This window comes from Stenella coeruleoalba, assembly GCF_951394435.1.
Source record: "Stenella coeruleoalba genome assembly, chromosome: 3".
Lineage (NCBI taxonomy): Eukaryota > Metazoa > Chordata > Mammalia > Artiodactyla > Delphinidae > Stenella > Stenella coeruleoalba.
In genome coordinates this window covers 54712262-54724357 of record NC_137148.1, presented here as the reverse complement: position 1 = coordinate 54724357, position 12096 = coordinate 54712262, and the positions used below count along the sequence as shown (strand labels likewise).

The following is a 12096-nucleotide window of genomic DNA, read 5'->3' as shown; positions in this document are numbered from 1 at the left end:
AACAAATTTAAAGTCAGAACAAGGCAAGAGGACTTGCCTTACTGGATAACCAGATTTATTAAAAATTAAAATAATCAAAATAGGAAGTTAGTGCTTTGGAATATAGACTAGCACAATCTAATAAAGATTTTACCCTTGTTTGAATAAATACTTAATACATGATTGTAGTAGCTTTGTAAATTAGTGGGAAAACAGATTTTTAAAAAATGGTGTTAAGACAACTGATTATTTCCATAGGAAAAGATAAAATTATAACTGTTTTAGTCCATGTATAAAAATTTGATTCCAAGTAGATTGAATGTGTATGAATTGTAAAACTTTAAAAGTTTCACAAGAAAATATACAGAAATCTTTATGACTTTGAGGTAGGAAAAGACTTCTCAAACACGTCTTATTTGAGCCTTGTCCTGAAAACCACATATCATAAAGGAAAATACTGATGACTTTGACGCCTTCAAAAGTTTTGTACAGCAAAGACAACTTAAATAAATGACAAGTCATGACATGAGAGAAGATATTTGCAATATATGTAACTGATAGAGAAATAATATCTGGAATACTTAAAGAACTCCCCAAAAAGCAATAAGGAAAAGACAAGTCAACGTATCAATAGGTGAAGGATAAGAACAGGCAATTCAGAGAAGATGAACCATGAATGGCCAATATGCTTTTGAAATGCTGTTCACTTTCCTCAGTGACCTGGGAAAAATTCATGAGAACCATAATGAAATACTTTTTCACATCCATCGGTTTTACAAAAACTGAGAAATTTGCCAGTTCCAAGTGTTGGTGAGGATGTGGCGCAAGAAAATATTCATACTCCACTAGCGGGGGTGTAAAGTGGGAGTGTACATTGGAACAACCACTTTGGAAAGCAATTTAGAACATCAAATAAAATTTGGAGTGAACTTAATTTTCACCCCAGCAATCCTCTGCTATGCTAGGGAAATTTTTTTCACATGTGGATAAGAACGCTCAATTTAGTATTATTTGTAATGGATGGAAATTGGAAACAGCTTTAACTTCCATTCACTGGTGAATGGATAAGTTGAAGTATCTTCATACAAAGACATATTATACTGAAGTTAAAGTGATCTAGAATCACATGTCTCAATGTGGATGAAACTTAAAAGTAAAATCTTGAACCAAAAAAACACCAAACCCAAAACCAAGTTGCAGAATATTTACAGTATAATGCTATATATTCTTTTTGAATATACACACATTATATGTATGTAGTTCAATGTAACTGCACAGATTACATACATGTAATGTTACATGTTACATACATTGCGTATAGTTAATGTTCCATATTACATGCATTACACATATTATACATATATTACATATATTTTATAATATTTTATGAAATATTATGAAAATATGAATGAAAGTGAAAAACACCAAATTAAAGATGGTAATTCCTTTTGTAGAGGGGAGTGTGAGAAGGAGAAGAATGGGATTGAGGAGGGGGCCTTCATCCTATCTGCAATATTTTTTTTCCCCTTAAAAACTCTAAAGCTCTAAAATTATAAGGCAAAATTTTAAGCTTTGACAAAACTGAGTGGTGAGTACATGAATGTTCATTGTTTTATTTTCTACTTTTTGGTATGTTTGCACTACAGAATTTAAGGAAAAAATTAAGAAGTTTAAATAAATGGATTGTCTAAGGAAAATCTATTATTGTGATTTGATTAAAATTAGAGTTATAAATCTTTGTTTCTGACCAGTGAAGCCCAACTTTCATGGAATTTAGCCTGATAAACTCTATCTCAGACTCTACAGGAACCCTGAAAGAGGATAGTTAGATGATCCCCAAAAAATCAAGTGTACTGAGAGTAATCAGATGGGATCTCTTTAGTCTGTCTTCTCTGGGGACTTTGAAGATGGGAGGGGGAAAAGAATGTTGGTTCAGGGAAAACCTCAGAGATCAGGAGCTTTGAAGGAGATTTAGCAACTTGTACAGGACCTAGTCCAAGGTCTCTCTGTCTCTGCTGTCAGGATCAGGCTTCCTACCATTCATGTCACCCCCTGCATCCTCACATCTCTTGTGGGCTTGTTGCTCTAGGTGTCCTGGTCAAAGAAGCTGTGAAGCTGTGACATTCCAGGCCTTCCTGTTAGGGAAGGAGCATGGAGGCAGCACAGCTGACAACATCCCCTGTCTGTTCAGTGGAAATGGAAAGATTGGGCTGTGCTGGGAAGGTTGGCGATCACAGCCATGAGGAGGGAAACCTTGGCAAGTCAGTGCTGGAAGGGACTTTAGAGACTGCGGAGTTAATCTTTTGTGTGTGCGTGTTCAAATGTTTTCTTGCAACAGAGTATATAAAGCAGGTGACCGTGAAACTGCTCTGGTTAGAGAAAATGAGGGGACCCCAAAGAATGGTCCTTTGTGCTCCTGCTTCTCCCTCTCCATCCCTCCCCTCTCACTCATACCCCTGCCAGTCCCTGACCAGGCTGTAGGAAGCACATGGTGTAAAATGCTGGTTCACGTCCAAGCCCTTCATTTGATAGATGAGGATATTCACGTCTAGTGGGATCCTGTGATTTGCTCAAGGTTACCCTCAGCTGGTGTAGGTAGATCCCCTTGAACCCTGCCAGTACTCTGTTTACCTAACCCTTCAAGCAGTTTCTTGATTTTCTTGTAAATGAGCCACTATCAGCAGGCTATATTAGTTTTTAATTCCTTTGTTTATTCATTCTCTATATTCTAGATTTTTTAAAAAACACAATATTGAGTGTATTTATAACAATCTATGATATTATCATCCTGCTGTGTTACATCGTTTTATTTCACTGAGCTCCATGTGAAGGAATCAGAGTTAATTCTTTTTTTTTTTTGCGATACACGGGCCTCTCACTGTTGGGGCCTCTCCCGTTGCGGAGCACAGGCTCCGGACGCGCAGGCTCAGCGGCCATGGCTCACAGGCCCAGCCGCTCCGCGACATGTGGGATCTTCCCGGACCGGGGCACAAACCCGTGTCCCCTGCATTGGCAGGCGGACTCTCAACCACTGCGCCACCAGGGAAGCCCAGAGTTAATTCTTAAGTGTTATGATGATGGAGGAGGGAAGAGGAATCCAGACTAATTCCATGTGGGGAGATAGGAGATCAGTGTTAAGAAGGAGAGGAATATCCCACTCTGCCTGTTCTCCCCAGGCAGCTCTCTCCTAAACCCCTCTGTTAGATAATAATTTGGTTTATTAAGCTGCATTTTTAAAATGCCCACATCTCCCCTGCAGGTAAGATCCATTGATCACTTGCACCACAAACTGAATATTAATGACGTTTCTAGAGCACTTTCTACGTGCCAGGCACTGTGCTCAGTGCTTCACACCCATTATCTTATATAATCCACATCATAGTGGTATGAACTAAATACAATTATTATCTTCATTTACAGAAGATAAATGGAGGTTTATAGAGATTAAGTATTTCACTCAAAAGCACACAGCTAATAACTAGCAGAGTCAAGATCTGAGTTCATGCTCTTAGAGGCTATGCTATCCTGTGATGGACAGTCACTTTCATACCCGATACTCAGAGAATGGGTGTTTCACCGGATGTGTGGAAGAAGGGGTAATTAATTACAGAGCAGGTGGACATGGCTGGGTGTGGCTTTCCTCCCCATTTTACAACATGCCTTAAGTTACTTCTGTATTGATTTTGGTATGAGATTCCCAAGAATAAATAAAGTATAAAAGAAGACATCTAAATATCGCCAAATTGTAAGAACCAAAAACTGCACTTGAAGTATAAGATTTGCTGTAAAACACTTACATGAATGAGAGCATAATTTCTGGAGGAGCTAAATGCTATCAGCCCCGATTTCCTATTGCCTTTGTAGACTTTCAATTCTTAAAATCAGCTTTGTAGTGAGAAGGAACTGTTAGGGACATTTACGTAATACAAAAGTTAATTATTGATTATCTATTTCAAAGAGAGGTAAGCTGGGTATTTGAAATAATACTTTAAAAAAATCTCTTTTTGCAAATGGTGTCAGTCTTCACATCATTTGAATACATTTGCAAGTAACAGATTTCCAAACTCAAATGGGCTTAAACAGCAAGGCTATTTATTAGATCTTATAGAAGGCAGTTTGGAAATAGAGGGGGCTTTATGTTTGATTGATTCGGTAACTCAAAAAGTGTCATCAGAGGGTCAGGTTCTCTCCATCTCTTTACTGTGTCTTAAAATTTGGCTTCATTCTTGGGTTGGTTTTCCTTGTGTTCGCAAAGTGGCTGCCAGCAGCATTTGGGGCTAGAAGCCTCCTTATTCACATACAGTGAGGGAGAGAAAACCAGCTTCCTATTGCTCTCCCTCAAAAACAAAGAAGAACATTCCTGGAAACCTCCTTTCCTTCTCACTGGCCAGAATCAAGGGTCACAAGACCATTTCTTAGCCAATCTCTGGAAAGTGGGTTGAGATTCCTCACAGGCAGCCAGGCCTGTCTCTTTAAATGAGGTCATTCCCTCAGACATCATTGCTTTTTCTCCATAAGAGGCAAGTGGAATGTATGTTACAGAGGCAACCACAATCCCCAGTGTAGAATTTGCCTACACCAGATGGGTACCATGATTCATTGACATATTCAAGAGACATGTATTAAGTAAATATCTACCATCTGCTCAGAACCAAGAGATTCTAAAGAAAAGTTACACATGAATACATTTTCCTATTAGGTGACAAAATGACAAACAGTGGCTCATGCCCCTTCTGCTTTCTCTTCCCTACCCTTCGGTGTAAGCACTTAACAAAAATCCCAACACAGCCAGAGATTGGACTGAAGATGGAAACTGAGCCCAAATTGATGGCTCCAATACAAGGAAACTGGCCAAATTCAGTCAACCGGTTAGTTACTAACCAATTATTTTATTAAACACCATCCTTTAGAAGAATCAATCTTCCTTTTTGTACAGACCAACTTCCCTTTATCAGGGGATAGATCGCTCTGACTTCAGCTTTAACTCTTGAGAACACTGGGTATGCATCTTCAAAACCCACAACTCATCAGTTTAACAGCTAGCAACTTTACTCTTGGGCTTAGTATATTACATACTTACATCTTTTATATCGAGAGGGGTGGGAGAAGGGCTCAAAAATTCCTATATGCAGAGCTCAGAGTGCCCTATGTTGGTAAAATAATTTCATTTGTAAGTGTGAAATACCTTCAGAAGCTCTTCCCTTGAAAGCGATTGAGATACGGGAGCTGGGAACAAGTTATGAGTTGTCTTATACTGTGGTTTAGCAAGATTTGAAGTTGGTCAGATAAACAATCTTCACTCTCTCCTTTTTTTTTTTTTTTTTTTTAACAGCCTAGCTGACTGCACCTGCCTCTTTATTAACCACAGAAAAGTGAGAACCTAGCAACATGAAATTAAATCTTTTTCTGCTTTGGCACCAGTATGCCCATGGAGAGTGCTAAAGACATGTGGAAGATTTAATGCTTAGGGAGAGCAAAGGATTATTTGCTTCTGCTCCAGCAACAGAGCTATTCTAAGAGCTCTGATTGCTAAAGAGAGGCACGGCACAGGCATGGCCTCCCTTTCTGTCTCTTGCTTAGACTTTTAAATTCTTGTTGCTTTATTTATTTGTCAAAGAGATGATAGTGTAGTCTAGAGCAGTGGCTTTTGAGTTCGTTCTTCTAGGTGACTCCCAGGCTGATTACTAATAGTACTTCTGTTTATAAAGAGATAATAATCTACATTTTTGCTTTTGGCATCATTTTATCATTGAACTGTTGGTTCATAAATCCCAGGAAGCATTTTCTTCTAATTCTAGCAAGTGTTGTGATGGTGGAAGTGAATAGAGAGAGGTGAGGAGGAGAGAGATGTGAAAGTAGGTGAGCTGAGGATTATTTTGCTGTGCCAACGTGGAAACATGGGGCTTCGAATTGCCACAGTCCAAAATTCATGTGGCTTTTCAGAGCTCAGCCTCTCACCTTCAAATGACTTTATACTTTATGAGTTTTGTTTCTCACGGCTATTAGATGCCAACTCTTCAAACTATTCTGCACTGCTCCACATTTCTTTTACCAGGCAAACCTTTATCCCAGTCTGAATGTGGATCCCACCTGTGTCAGAATATTTCATACCCAGAGTTTAAGACCCACTACACCAGAACCATAAGAATACTCTTGAGTTTGCTGAAGAATGAGATTAGCAAAACGTGAGGCTTTCTGGTTGAGTCCACTTCCAGCCTGTCTACATGACTGATTTTTTTTTTTTTAACATCAAGGACTTGGTGTTTTGGTAAGTTGGAGACTCATTGAATGTCCTCCCCATTGTTCTTCAACCCAGTAAATGTAATATTATCCACGCTTTGTTTAGATTAGAAACATAGGAACAATCCCTAATGCTTCCTTTTTTGTTATTCCTCACATCTATTTCCTTCTGAATTCCTGTGGTTCTCCCTACAAAATACACATCGAATGTGTCAACTTCATCTCTGTGGTCAGTGTCCTCACCCCAACCGCCATCATCTCTAATCCTCAAGAATGTTCTGTCTTGTTTCCTTGGCTCAATTCTTGCTTATCTACAATCCATTTTCCACCTTGAGCCCATATTTCTTTTCCTTTCCTTTCCTTTCCTTTTCTCTCCTCTCCTCTCCTCTCCTCTCCTCTCTTCTCCTCTCCTCTCCTCTCCTCTCCCCTCCCCTCCCCTCCCCTCCCCTCCCCTCCCCTCCCTCCCTTCCTTCCTTCCTTCCTTTTGTATTTTTTTGGCAGTGCGGCACAGCTGTGGGATCTTAGTTCCTGACCAGGGATCGAACTTGGGCCCTCTGCAATGAAAGTGCAGTGTCCTAACCACTGGACTGCCAGGGAATTCCCCCTTTAAAAATATATATATATATATATTTAATTGGATATAGTTCATTTACAGTGTTGTGTTAGTTTCTGGTGTACAGCAGAGTGATTCAGTTATACATATATGTCTTCTTTTTCATATTCTTTTCCATTATGGTTTATCACAGGTTATCGAATATAGCTCCCTGTGCTATACGGTAGGACCTTGTTGTTTATCCATTCCATATATAATAGTTTGCATCTGCTAATCCCAGATTCCCAATCCATCCCTCCCCATCCCCTACCCCGCCCCCTTGGCAACCACAAGTCTGTTCTCTGTGTCTGTGAGTCTGTTTCGGTTTCGTAGATAAGTTCATTTGTGTCATATTTTAGATTCCACATATAAGTGATATCATATAGTATTTGTCTTTCTCTGTCTGACTTACTTCATTTAGTATGATGATCTCTAGGTCCATCCATGTTGCTGCAAATGGCATTATTTCATTCTTTCAGAATTTTCTTTTAAAAATACAAATCAGGGTATGCTGATCCCCTTCATAAAACTCTCTATGGTTTTCCAGTACTCTGAATAAAATCCAAGTCCTTACTATGATCTCCTAAGCCCTGCTTCTCCTAACGCCTCCAGGTTCTTTATTGCCCTCAATCACTATTCCTGGAGTTGTTACCCTTGTTTGTTTGTTTTTTTTCCTATGCCTGGAAAGTTTCTTCCTCAGTTCTCTACATGGTCTTAGCTTAAATGCCACCTCCCCCAGAGGCATTCCTTGAATTCCTTCCAAAATGGTGTGATAGTTACTATGGATTGGGTAGTTTAACATCCATTCAAACTCTCTTTTCCTATCTGAGACTGCAGAACTGAAATTCACATTTCCCAAACTTTCTTGGAGCTTGGATCCTAGAAATGATTTTGTTTCCAGGAACAAAGTGCAAGGCACCAATTTTGTGGTTCACAGGGTCTCCATTTTGAGGGGACCAAGCGTCATTTTGTTGGCATGGACTGTGGTGGCCGTGGTGTGACTCTGGAGCAAGCAGTTGTAGCTTTGGCTACGATGTGTAGCAACAAAGGGCGGCTTTCTGATTCTGTGGCTCTGCAGCAGCTGTTTTAATTGCATTGGGGCCTGGAATAGTTCTGCAGTCAGTAGGGATATAGCACCTTCCTAATACAGCAGTTTCTATGACAGATTATGCAGAGGCTGAGGACTGTTCTTGAGAGGTCAGTCTAGAGCCTACTCTTCCAGCCCTTTTAACAATTTTATAATCACTAAATTCCCTGTATAGAATCCCTTTCTGTTTAAATTAGCAAGAGTGGATTCTGTTGTCTGCAATAAAATCTGGACCAATATAAGTACCTTCATAAGTTACTCTTTAGCTCATCTTTTAATTTTTGTTCTTCAGCCTTATAAACTATTCTTGTATTGTCTTTCTCCACTACAATATAAGCTTCATGAGGATGGGGCCTTGTCTGTCTGGTTCACTGCTCTGTCCCCAGCACCTAGGACAGCTCTAGAAGCATGGGAGATGTTCCATAACCACTTGTGGCATGAATGAATGGGCCCTAGGGATTTGTAGAGGTACCCCACACCATGGCCCAGCAATCTTAGCACCAGGGGCATTTGCTCTGCAGCTACAGCTTTCATTTGACTCATCATTTGTTTCTGGTCCTGCTCCAATTTAGTTCTTCTGACTCAGCAGTGGAAACATGCACTTCTGATGATGATGACAGAGTGAGTCCTTGAATTCTCTAAAAGTTCTGCATCAGGAAGCTTCTGCTAAATGGTGCCTTGCACCACCATCAGGAAAGCAGGGCTCAACTGGATTTCACTCTCAGTGGCATCAGGCTGCAGGGCAGAGACTGGTCAAGGAGGGCAAGCCTAGCGTGGCCATTGCAGGCCCTTCTTGCTTGAAAGACTATTTCATAAACAACAGCAAGTCAGGATACTCTCCTTCTGAAAGATCATCCCAATCTGTCCGAGATCATCTCATCCATTCTGGTTGCTTGCAGTCTATTTGCTCTTTCTAAGAGCCCTGCCTTTCCCTTTGCCTATTTCCAAATGACTCGAAGGTCCAGAAATGCATGTTGTCTTTTTGCTTTGTTTTTAGCAAACCAAGAAGTTGGGTTCTCAGCATAAAATCTTGAATAATAATTTGCCTAAAATAATCTATGCCTCATTTAATTTTTTGTCCCAGTGCGCAGTACAGGGTCTGATACATAATGGGTACTCAATACGTGTTTGAAGAATGATTGAATCATCCTAGTTTTGTGCTTTTTAAAAAAAACTGGCAAAAGGTTAATATATGCAGGAAAGACTTAGTATAAGAGAAAAAAATCTCACATATGACTTTGATTCTATTCAAATGTGTTCCGGCAGTTAGGCAAGATTTCATTAACATTTTCTCCACATCATGCCTGCTGAGTATCATTGCAAGGTTTAGTTGACAAGTGCCATTCACAAACCACATCCCTGAACCTAAGAGAGTATCCTGCCACGCGGGACTTTTCTCAGTCCTGACACACATAAGACAGCAAATGTCAAATGTTCTTTTTTAGAACTCGTATATAGAATGATGTGCTTTTCCAAGGTCAGGGCAAGCACACACTTTACTTTGCATTCATGAGCAAGAATGCTGGCTGGCGACAGGTAACCTTCAGAGAGAGAGAGAGAGGCTGTCATTAGCAGAAAGGGCGCAGGCTGGGAATTGAATCTTCCTAAAAAAGTCACATCTGCTGGCTGGCAGGAGAAGGAACTCATGTCAGGGCAGGCTACTAACTGGCAGTGGAGGGCAGCTGGTTACTGATTAAGCTGGGCAAGGCATTTTAAAAGCAAAGAGCACTCCTGGAGTTGAGATTAGGCCGGGAGGGGGGTGGGGAGTAGGTGGGTGGAAAAGGGTGAGGTCAGGAAAAGGAGAGGGAGTGGGTATACCCTTGGCTTGGTGGGAGGGAGAAGTCTTGCAGGGCTTGGCCAGGCCCTCTGCTCTATCTCTGGTTAGACAGGTCATGTCTATCTCTAGGGCAGAAATTCCTGTCCTTGAGGTTGAGACACTTCATGGGTTTGCCAACTGTCTCAAAGGGCAATGTGAAACTCCCAAACCCAACTGGTTTCCAAGTCTTTTGGCTAATCTGTAGATCATACAGCTACCTTTGAGGACCTTTTGAAGGCTGAATATTTCCGCTCTTAAAATGCCTGGGAGTAGCTGCTATGCCTGCTACTCTTTTCACTTGTTTCCTGTATGACAAACCTTGAGTTATGTGCTTTACAGATACTACATAACTGTTACATTGAATCCTTACAACCATTTTATAGATGAAGCACCTAAGGCTCAAAGAGGCTGAATATCTTGTCCCATATCACAGAGCTGGAAATTGACAGACTCTCCTGAATGGAAGCAATTCTGGCCCTGTCTAGGGGAGTGAGTCCCTAATGGTTCCTTGCCACCTGCAGGAGATTTAAAAGATATTTGGCCCTAAGGCATCTGTTTTCCATAATTGGGAACTAACTGTACATTGATGCTCTTGTGTCCCTCAAACACTTAATATTATTAACTATAGATCAATCTAAGGTTTGATTTTTTTCCCTAGATTCAACTGAATGAAGCAAAACGTGAACTGGCCATAGGATGGGCAGCGAGCCCATGAGGAGTGGGCAGCCGGCTTATAAAATGTCAGAGTCAAAGCTGCAGCCTCTCCCTGTCTTCCCCTCCCCCAGGCCAGCATGCCTGATGCCTGCAATTCCCCCAGACAGAGCCACTGGTTTAGATGAGATTTCTCTCAGTCCCTCCTGAAAGGTCAGTTTGTTACCTATAAGGACTAATGTACTTATAATAACAAAATATTAATACTTTACCTGTATATATTAATTTCTCTCATTTGAATTTCTCAAAAAACCATAAGGCATGTGTTTTCTCTTGGCATAGGTTAGTATATCAGAATAGCTCTCAGGGAATGGAAGCTCTCAGGGAATGGAAGGTAGGTCAGGTACATTTTGATGGTAAGAAAGATTATCAGGAAGAATTGTCAGAAAAGGCCAGGAACGTGAGGCCTGTCCCTTGGGGTGAATCCTGATAGAACTGAAAGCAGCCAGAGACCAGCATCAAGGGTTGGGAATCCCAGGAAGTGAGGGTAAGACCACAGAAGGTTGTGAAGCTAAAATGTGAAGAGTGTTTGTATGTAGAGGGAATCCACAGGCAACTTAAATTTCTTTTTAATTTTTTAGGTAAGATTTATCAATCAGTACCACTCAATAATTAAATTTTATCAAAGAAGTAAACCGCATCTCTTAACAATTTTGTCTTGGCAGTCCTAGAGGGAGCATGCAGGAGATATGCGGGGAGAGAATGAGAAAAGGGAAGAGGATCATGGAGCTGATGAGCACATTTCCACACCAGAATCAGGATAGGCGTGTGGTGTGGTCCTTCCTCACACACTCTTTGCTAGGAGATCAGAGATCCCAGATGGGCTCGGGAGGCACTCCCAGATGCCTGGCCGTGGCGTGAACTGTTCCGGCATGCCCACCTTCCCATGAGATGGACCCGGACATGGTCACCCAATGGGAAATTCCAGGGCCTCTGACCCACTCCACTCTTCCCAGCCTGGAGAACTTCTGATCCTTTCCTACCTCTTTCCCCTGCTCCTGCTCTGTTCCTGACACTCCACCCGATCTCACAGCTCTCTGAGAGCTTATTGTTCCCTTAGCAGTGGTGCCAATGAGGGCAGGGTATCAAAGACCAGTCACATCCCCCTTCCCTGGGGTCTCCTCCCTGTGTGCTGGTAAGCGCAGCGCTGGCTCAGGCAGATTTGTCAATTCAGCAAAGTCTGGTTTTCATTTCCTCTGCTCCTCCTGCTGCATCTCAAACCAGCCAAGTGTCTAGTGCCCTCATTTCCTCTCTCCCACCCGCATCGCTACCCCCTCCTACTGTTTCCTGTATTCTGGTCCTAGACCACCTCCTACTGTGGATAATTCTCCTCTTCCTTTTTAGCTTCCTTTTCCAAACTTACCTGTCCTAGGTCTCATCATTGTAGGACCTGTTCTCACGTGGGTGATAACCACGTTGTCCAGATACATGAAAATTTATCAATACTAACATATGAACCAATATTACAGTATTAGCTAATTAATATGTTACTTCTTCCCGATAAACAACACCTTAAAATACTTCAAGATAGACCTTTGTCTAAGAAGGCTTCCAAGGAGTAACTTCAATGGGAAACAAACTATCACCAGCCAAAAGGGAAGACCTTGCAGTCACTGGTCCCCTTCCCAGTGGAATCAGCTGCCCCTTCTTTGTGACTCCAAAAAGATCTTG

General features: G+C 41.3%; 1 long non-coding RNA gene across 3 annotated transcripts in view; it reads left to right on the top strand.

Annotated features, from left to right (window-relative positions):
* Window positions 1–12096, top strand: part of LOC307184593 — a 417717-nt gene that overhangs the window by 148735 nt on the left and 256886 nt on the right. For all 3 annotated transcript variants that reach the window (XR_013827760.1, XR_013827761.1, XR_013827762.1), the window contains exon 4: window positions 10373–10578. This is a non-coding gene — a long non-coding RNA (uncharacterized lncRNA). The remainder of the gene's footprint in view (window positions 1–10372; window positions 10579–12096) is intronic.